This window comes from Drosophila miranda, chromosome XR (genome assembly GCF_003369915.1).
Source record: "Drosophila miranda strain MSH22 chromosome XR, D.miranda_PacBio2.1, whole genome shotgun sequence".
Lineage (NCBI taxonomy): Eukaryota > Metazoa > Arthropoda > Insecta > Diptera > Drosophilidae > Drosophila > Drosophila miranda.
The window spans coordinates 34,444,986-34,454,889 of record NC_046674.1 but is presented as its reverse complement, the minus strand read 5'-3'; the positions used below and the strand labels follow the sequence as shown (position 1 = coordinate 34,454,889).

At 44.4% G+C, this 9,904-nt stretch overlaps 1 long non-coding RNA gene and 1 pseudogene across 1 annotated transcript; one reads left to right on the top strand and one right to left on the bottom strand.

The window, feature by feature from the left end:
* Positions 1-6,401: 6,401 nt before the first annotated feature.
* LOC117186786 lies at positions 6,402-7,676 on the bottom strand. The gene is made up of 3 exons (XR_004471691.1): positions 7,177-7,676; positions 6,954-7,112; positions 6,402-6,695 (listed from the first exon to the last, which is right to left on the bottom strand). It is a non-coding gene; the product is annotated as an uncharacterized LOC117186786 (long non-coding RNA).
* Positions 7,677-8,092: 416 nt separating this feature from the next.
* LOC117186405 lies at positions 8,093-8,780 on the top strand (annotated as a pseudogene).
* Positions 8,781-9,904: the final 1,124 nt, after the last annotated feature.

Sequence of the window (9,904 nt, the reverse complement as noted above, 5' to 3'; positions counted from 1 at the left end):
ACAATCTGTCCTGTTTTAATATTCTGCATTCCTATTTTCCATTTATTTCTTTGTTGCAGTGTGTGCAAATAATCTTCTTTCCATTTAATCCAAAATTCTCTTTTCATTTTCTGAATTAATCTCCATCTATCCAGATTCCCGATTTTTTCTTCTGAAATTGTCTCCATCGGGCCAAATATTGGCCTTCCAATTATAAAATGACCTGGTGTTAATACATCCAGATCGTCAATATCATTTGTAGCTGTATACAAAGGGCGTGAATTTCGTACCGCTTCAATTTGACATAATAGAGTTGCCATTTCCTCATAGGTTAAATTATTGTCCCCAATTACCCTTTTTAAGTGATATTTCACTGATTTTACCCCAGCTTCCCAAATACCTCCGAAGTGAGGTCCTGCCGGGGGAATAAAATGCCACTCGATCTGTTCTCTTTCTAATATTGGAACCACTTTTATGTTGTCTTTGAGGGCTTTTTGGTATTCCTCGTCTAATTTGCGCGAAGCTCCCACAAAGTTAGTTCCATTATCGGAAAAAATTTTTGCACATTTTCCTCTTCTTGAAAAAAATCTTCTAAGTGCAGGTAGAAATGCATCTGAAGTAAGATCGCTGACTACTTCCAAATGAATAGCTTTTGTCGCCATGCATACGAATACGGCAATATATCCCTTATAGGATTTCTGCCCCCGGTTTTTAGATGATCGGATATGGTAAGGCCCGGCGAAGTCTACCCCTGTATTTGTAAACGGGTGCGACATTGTAGCTCTGTGTTTCGGCAGATTTCCCATAATTTGTTCTGCAGTATTCTGTCGATACCTAGCACAGGTGACACACTCTTTAAGTTTTTTCTTTAAGCAATTTCTTAGCCCGAATATCCAAAACTTTCGCTGGATATAGTTTCGCATCAGATTAATTCCACCGTGCAATGTTTCTTTATGTGCATTCTTGATAATTAAAGTCGTCAAGTGACACTTATCTAAAATCAAGGGATGTTTAACCTCAAATTCCGCGTTGGAGTTTTGCAATCTACCTCCAACTCGTAACAATCCGTCTTTATCTAAGAACGGATTTAAGCTTAATAGTTTATTATACCCGATACTCAAAATGAGTATTGGGGTATATTAGATTTGTGGTAAAAGTGGATGTGTGTAACGTCCAGAAGGAATCGTTTCCGACCCCATAAAGTATATATATTCTTGATCAGCATCAATAGCCGAGTCGATTGAGCCCTGTCTGTCTGTCCGTCGGTCCGTCCGTCCGTCTGTCCGTCTGTCCGTCCCCTTCAGCGCCTAGTGCTCAAAGACTATAAGAGCTAGAGCAACGATGTTTTGGATCCAGACTTCTGTGATATGTCACTGCTACAAAAATATTTCAAAACTTCGCCCCGCCCACTTCCGCCCCCACAAAGGACGAAAATCTGTGGCATCCACAATTTTAAAGATATGAGAAAACCAAAAACGTAGAATTGTAGAGAATGACCATATCTTTAAGACTGCGGAATCTGAATTGGATCGTATTATTATTATAGCCAGCATCAAGAAAACAATTTCATTTTTTCTCGCCCTGTCTCTCTCTAACACACACGTAGCATAGGCGGCTTTGCTTAGAGTAAAACATTAGCGCCTAGATCTCAGAGACTACAAAAGCTAGAGCAACCAAATTTGGTATCCACACTCCTAATATATCGGACCGAGACGAGTTTGTTTCAAAATTTCGCCACACCCCCTTCCGCCCCCGCAAAGGACGAAAATCTGGGGATATTCAAAAATCTCAGAGACTATTAAGGCTAGAGTTACCAAATTTGGTATCCACCAATTTTGGTATCTGATTTTCTGTCTCTCTCGCACGCACTCTTGTCGTGTCGTTTAATATTAGCGGCGTCTGCCGGAGGAGAGCCATACTGACTTAGTATCGGGTATAACCGTAGAGTTGCGGTGTCCGCAGCAACTCACAGCGTTCCCCCTCGTTTTTTTTTCAATTCTAGCCATTAAGCACTTTCGATGTTTCGGATTATTATTTTGTCTCTTTCGATGTTCCGGCCTCGAAAACGCCACCGTCGCGAAAAATTTTTATTTTTCAATTACAATAGATATACATATTTCGTTATCTATTAAAATACAGCCTGTCCAGCTCGTATTTTCCAAATTATTAATTGAAACTTCCGTTTCATTTATTTTTATTTATTTTTTTTTGTTTTATTCTCCGATCACAATAGATATACCCAGTTATCTATTAAAAATACAGCCTGTTTAGCTCGTATTTTTCCAAATTATTAATTGAAACTCTCGTTTCATTAATTTATTTTATACTCTGTTCCTTCCTATAGGAGGGAAATCAAAGTTTTTTATTTTGCTACCTTTAGCTGTCAGTGAACTAGACACTTGTTCAGTCTCAAGGAAGCTGGTTTAACTCCGTGCTCTTACCACAAGGGGGAAACAACGGAGAGTCTCGAAGGACCAAAATGTTAAGACCTTAAAAGAAAAGTCTAGACATTTGCGAGTTGAGTTGTAAATTCAAACTTAATTTTATTCTTAAAATCAGAGCCTTATATGTGATTTGACAATGAGGTAGGAGGTACAATTTGGTAGTCTATAATTATCGTTAGACCTACGCAGAGGATACAATTTACTGAGGGTGTCTTTTTGAGTACATGCTTACATTAGTTTTATTTTAGGACCGCATTTGTTAAGTGTTTTCTGCACTTGTGTTTTGTTGTCGTATTAATGGGTTACAGATCTCTGTTTACACCAGTGCAGTCATAACTTGTCTACTTTATGTTATTTCTTTAGAGATCGGTGTTGTTACATGAGTTTATGTGTACAATAATCTATTTATATTTAAACATTCTGCAAGGGGCCGAAAGTGGCATTGTATTGACGATAATATGTTCATGTTTGAACAGTAGTTCTTATAGCATTGAGCATTAAGAACTGAAAAGTTTGACCGAGCTATTACATAGCGAGAGTGAGAAGTAGGAGAACCCACTTCTTGAAATTTTTTATAAAGTCTTGATTGTAAGTTTTTTAGACTGGATAACTCTTTGGTAAACCAAGGGGGTTTTCCAGATCTAGTCGGACAAGAAAGCGGGACACAAGAATCAAAAAATGTTCCAAGAGCATTGTAAAAAATGTTTGTGCCTTTTTTGACATCATTGCACAAGTACAAAGCGGACCAATCAAAATCCCTAATGAGGTTATTAAGCTTCGCGAATTCGGCTTTACGAAAGCAGCGGACACGTTCAGGTCGTCTACTCGACCGATCCAATACAGTTGGTCCTGTATCTAGCGACACCTCGAAAGTAGGGTGGTAGGCGTCTTCAGGTATAGTGAGCGGAAGGGCTCGGGTTAACAACACTATGGTCGGATCCGAAACAAAGCACAGATCAAGCAATCGACCCAAGGAATTTTTCACATGATTGACTTGAGACAGGGACAGGTCAAGCAAGCCGTCAACAAAGTCATGTCGTGACATGGGAACTAGGATACTAGACTCGTTTACCGAAGACCAAACAGTTCCTGGCAAGTTGAAGTCACCAAGAACTATCATACGATCTTTATCAGATAGCGAGGAAGAAACAGCGGTTAAGGCGGACAAGTGCTGCTCATAAATTGAAAAATCCGAAGAATGTGGGATATACGAGCAAGTAATGAATATAGCGCAAGCGGGAAGAATCAGTTTTACACACAGGAATTCCAGTTCCTGTTGAACTTGGACTGTGAAGTGTTCCGACGTGAAGTAAGAGTCCACTGCAATAAGAACCCCCCTGTACGTCGAGACGAACGGTCCTTTCTAAAAGTTGTGTACCGATCTGCCAAAACCTCGGAACTAAGAATGTCCGGCTTTAACCAGGTTTCATTAAACACAATAACGTGGGAAGCAAATGCAACACTATCCCGGAAAAGAATGCTGAGCTTACTACGCAAGCCTCTTACATTCTGATAGGTTACTAAGAGAAGTTAGTTTTTTGGAAGGGTGGAAGCAGGACGGGAAGATGAGGATGGCGCATTGGGATGATTTGTAAATGTTATGGGGGGCCTATTTTTTTTCTTAGCCTTGAACTCCTTCACCACCAAATGCTCTAGCCAAATTTGGCAGAGCAAATGGTGTCAAAGTGAGTTGGGGAGACACTTATCTTGAACGAAGTTATCTCCCTGTCATAAGAGAAATTAAACTTCTCCGGCTTTTATTCTGCTTTGAAAAAAAGCAATTACATCATTCGATGTGAGGTCAGGGGCCAGCCGTGAAACAAAAACTTGTCGTTTTGGTGGGACTCCCACCAGTGGTTTGGGCACCACAGGCCTAGTACCTGTGGTGGCAATATCCGGAGGTCCGGAACGTCTATTTACTGGTGGGATCGGGATGGACGGGACAACTAGTGAGCATGCGGACACTACGGACACGGACGCTGCAGACGTACTTGGCTGCACATTCTCCGAAACGATGAATTCGGCAACCGAATCTGCATCGCCAGCAGCTGTCGTTGCCCTTGGGGTGGCAAACGAAATCAGCTGCTGTACACTTTGACTGGTCGGAGTCCGATTTTCGGCAGATCCCGCGGAGTGACCTTTTTGCGCCTCGGAGACTCATTCAGCAGTTTTAAGCCGCTAAACTGAGCCTCCATGGCTAGGAGCCGATCGTATTGGTTTTTAAAACCAACGGTCAGACCCTACAGGAAACGGTCTGCTGTCATCTTCTATTTGCACTGTGCTCGCACAATTTGTGCGTGAGAAGCCTGCACGTAGCCAAAGGCATCGCTACTTGCTCCCTCTCTGCTCCCTACTTGCTCTCTCAGCGCATAGATCGCCACATTTGAACTGAGACGAACAAATCGAATTGGCTGATAACAGAGGAATCGTAGTACCCTGCCTGGCTAGCTCGACTGCGGCGTCGTTCCCTTCGATGTCCCTGTGGCTGAGGACCCATATAGGGAAAAGATTTTACTGCTCTGCGATCTCATGCAGAGACCTGCGGCAGTCATTTACAGTCACTGAATTCGACGATATTGAGCCTAAAGCTTTAATAGCTGCTTGGCTTTCCGAGAAGACGCACACTAAATGCGTTTCTAGAAGTAGTTTGGAGACAATAGAAATGGCCTCCTTGATGGCCATTGGTCATTGTCTGAAGCAATGACTGATGTTCAGCTCGCTACGGTAGACTCCGCCTCACACGCGGCCGTCTAACTTTGAGCCATCAGTGTCCTGGTTCACCCATCTCCCAGTCCTCCCTAGGTGGGATTGATACCTGGAAAGGCGTCGAGAGGTGATCACTAGGGATACAATAATCTGTCTTCTCCGGTAATTGCTTTCCACAGTTTGGCTTCTTTCATTCTGAGGGCGGAAAGTGAGATCTACAGGGAGGAGCTCCAGCACGGTATCCAGGGCTTCCCTTCGCCTGGAGTAATGCCCGCCGGTAAGGCATAGCTCTGCTATGTGTTGAGCTCTTCTGAGTCTGTTGAGACAAGTTCTTTTGTCTATTGCTGGCCACCATACTACCACTCCATAGAGTATGATTGGCCGTATGATGGCGGTGTATAGCCACCGAGCTGTATATAGGGTCATTCCCCATTTTAGACCGATTGCTTTCCTGCATGTGTAAAGGACCTCTGTGGACTTCTTTACTCTACCCTCTATGCTCAGTTTCTAATCGAGCTTTCTGTCGAAGATTAGGCCAAGATACTTGGCATTATTGCTAAAGGCTAGCGCTTCCCCACAGAGTTTTGGGGGAGTCTGTTCCGGAACTTTGTACTTCTTAGGGAAAAGCACCAGTTCCGTTGTAGACGGGTTGACTCCTATAGTACTTGTCATGCACTCACACAACGTCTGCGGAAATTTTCCGGAGAATGATATAGCAACATCGTCCGAATACGCCATCAAGCGGCAGCCACCCCCCTCTATCTCCCGCAGCAGTGCGTTCACTGCCACGTTCCATAGGAGGGGCGAGAGGACTTCGCCCTGCTGTGTGCCTCTGCTGACAAATCTGGTGCACGCTGACGTCCGCAGTGATGCCTCACCGTCCTGCATTGTAGCATCTGATCGATCAGGCTCACCGTCCGGGAGTCAACCCCCAGGTCCATCAGTACGCCCGTGAGGAAGGTTACCAGGGTGCACTCCTTTAAGTTAAGGGCCGTTTCGGTGGATCTTCCCTTCCGATAGGCATGCTGGGAGTCTGAAATCAGACTGGCCGGAATACACGCCGTGAGATGCAGCCCCAGGAGCCGTTCCATCGCCTTCAGAAGGAAAGACAATAGACTAATGGGTCTGAAATCTTTTGGGGCAGTGTGCGAGGGCTTACCTGCCTTGGGAATAAATACGACTTTGGTCTGAAGCCAGGTGTCAGGAATGCACCCATGGGAAGAGATTCCCTCGTAAATTATTTTGAGCCAATTAATGGCTTTATGTCCGGCGTGAATCATTTGGGCAGGGAAAATGCCGTCTGGCCCCGCGGACTTGTAAGGTTTAAAGCTTTTGATCGCTCAGGATGGCATTTGAGACGACAGAAGGAGGCGCTTAGTAGCTGGGTCTGTTTTCATCGCAGCCAGGGAAGTGAGTATTTAGGAGAAGAATTCGCGACTCATCGTCCGTGAAGATCTTAAGAAGACAAGTCGTGGCCTCCCTGAAAAGCTTCTCTTCAGGTGGGGACTCAGGGAGACCACGACAGAGGTAGTCAGAGTACCGAGTCCAGTTTGTCCGCATGAGGTTCTGGAATTGAACTAGCGTAATGAGAAGGAAAAAACAGTATGCACGTGTACACCTGTGGTCCGAGAAGGAGTATTCCTCCAGGACCCTACAGGATAAAATATTTCTCTGTATCTCATGAGAGGCAAGCGTGAGGTCCAGGACCTCCTCGCGGTTTTTAATAATGAAGGTGGGGTCACTACCCCGGTTTAATAAGACCATCTGAGTGGTCAGTAGGTAACTGAAAAGGTACTCATCCCTTTCGTTTGTGTCAGTGCTTACCCACTGGCAGTGATGTGCGTTGGCGTCGCGCCCCACAATTAGACCGATGTCCTTGGCGCGTGTGGAGGGGGGTCAGGTTGATCATGACCCATGTATGCGGAGCAGATCCTCAGTAAGCGCTCCTGGCCTTCGAGGCACACTGCGGTATGGTCTTTATTGCTGAAATTTGGGAGCACAAATAAGTACAACTCTTTTCTTGCAAGAATGCAGGTACGAATTTAACCTGCGGTTTCAGCTACGCGTAGCTTATAGTCTGAAGGCCTCAGACCGGAGACCCTGTTTCCGAGGATCCAGGGCTCCTGAATGAGGACTATGTCGGCTCCACTCTTGGCCAGATGGAGCAGTTGAGTAGCGCATGCTGCCTTACAATGGTGGGGGTTTATCGGTAGGAGCGTCTACTTGTCTGCCCTTGTGATCTGACTTGTAGGTGGATATGGTAACCTTCTTTTAGCCATAATCCACTACACCGTCCGTCTTTGCGAGGAGGTCTACGGACTCCTCATTAGGGAAGAGGATGATCTGGCGCCTCTGTCCTTGGATATCCTCTACCTTGGCCACCTTCCAATCGGCTGTAGGAAGGTGGGGGTTGCAGACCTGCAGTAACCTGAGTATCTGCTCAGGTTCTGCAGGCCTATCCGAGACCCATGCTCGGGCTCTCGGACGGCTGGCGACATCTTTCCACTTCACGGCCTCCAGTTTCGCCCCTGGATAGACCTCTTTGAGGGCAGCCACCGCCTTCATGTAGAGGGCCGCAGAGCCAGCGTCTTGGCAGGCGATGGCTTTCACCTTGCTTGATGCCACCCTGCTGTAGTGGTCGCTTTTCGGGCGGATAGGAAAGCATATTTGTGTTCTTCGCCTGAAAGTATGCCCGATGGTATTTGTACAATTTATATATTTATGTATATTATATATATAAATATATTTATATATATTATATTATTTATACAAGTATATATCACACCTCACCTCATAATAATAATAATAATAAAAAGCCGTCATCGATTACAGAAATGAAACTGTAACATTAGGAGCTAGGTCGTACCCAATCATTCAGGGTGAAGAAGCTATTGAAGCCGGCAAGACCGCACAGAAGTGCACTGATCTCTCTACAAAAGAAGAAAAGATCGCACATAAGTGGATTTATGGAGATGGAGAAAAAATAACTATACCAAAACCGAATACAGAGTTGAGCCCGGATGCGCCCGTGAAGAACGAGGACGAAGTTGAGTACCCGAATGAGCCGGAAATGGGTTTAAAGTTGCGAAGTCAGTGGTCTCCCCGGCCGCACACACACCATCAGGATGCCGGCGCGGCGCCGCCAAAGGCGTACGAATTCAAGAACATATACCAACATAATCGCGAGCTCGCAGCGCGCCGGCGCACTGATGACGAGCGTAAGGCGCGACAATTCCACAGTCGACCAATGCCCAATTTCCCGGAGTTGCACAAGCGCTTGGACGAGATCGTGGTCTGCCACAAGATAACAATTCCCAAGACACCGGAACTGTGAACCATTGGCAGATTGATTTGGACCGCCGCAAGCGCAAGGAACAACAGCAACCCCAGCTTAATCAAGTTCGCCGCCCGCTCCACCTCCACGACGATCAGCCCTGCCGTCCCAGATCATTCCAGCTGCGCAGCGATCAGCGCGTGCTCTAGCGCCGCGAATATGACGCTGCTGTGCAGGTCAGCCTGGAGAAGAAGAAAAAAAAAGGTAAATCAAGACGAACAACGGAAGCGATGCGAGGAGGAGCAGATCAAGGAGATACGGAAGATGACGGTATTCAAGGCGCGTCCAAATCCCTTCAAGTAGCACCCGAGCTATAAAAATCCACCAAAACTCTAACTTGTCCAAATTTCGATTTTAAGGAACCCCTTCCCTCACCCATTGTGCATTCTTCGGGCGCGTTTTAAAAAATTTTTTTTCCACTTTCCCGAACTGTAATCTGTAGTTAAGAGCAAGACTAGGCGTTACGCGGGGGTAAGGATTATACATATTAATACATACAATACATATACTTTTGTAATACGAAGGAGAATGATTTTTACTCGAGATCTGGTCACCATAAAGGCAAAAAATTCTATCCATAAGCAGAAGCATAAGCCAGAAGAACATCTAAAGCAAATTAAATAATATTTCATTTGCCGGAAGCGGCAGGCGCAACCTCCTACCAGGAGATATCCCAGAGATCAGCGCCCTGGCAACGCTTCTCTAAAATATACACACATACACACGTACTATATATTTTTTACCAGAATAACTCGATTTTTCTCTAACATTATTTTATACGTACATTCGTTCGTTTATATATATATACACTATTTTTTGTCGATGTGAGTCGTAGCTTCTCGAATGGGAAGGACGACTATATGAATAATATATGTATATATGTATACCATTAGGCAATTTGCCATTGCAATCACTAACTGTTTTTTATTTTTAATAAGTCGAATGAAAAAAAAACAAACAATAAATAACTGTAAATTAATTCGATAAAGTGCCTTGACCCATCTCCAGAGGGAGATCAATACTTCGCTTCCGCTCTAGACAGTGAATTAAGGGAATGTAATCAATTAAGATTAGATCATTTAAACGACGAAGAAAGGGAGGCATTGAAAAAGGTCTTATATAAGTTTAAAGATGTGCAGTACAAAGAAGGTGACAATTTGACTTTCACAAGTACAATCAAGCACGAGATCAAAACTCAACATGAAGACCCGGTCTACAGACGACCATACAAATATGCCCAGATACACGATCAGGAGGTAAACCAATAAATCAATCGCCCATATCTATGATTCCGAAGAAAATAAATGCTTCAGGAAAGCAGAAATATCGAATTGTAGTAGACTATAGAAGTCTAAATGAAATAACAGTTAAGGACAAATTCCCAACTCCACGAATGGATGAAATCCTAGACAAGCTAGGTAAATGTCAGTATATTACGACA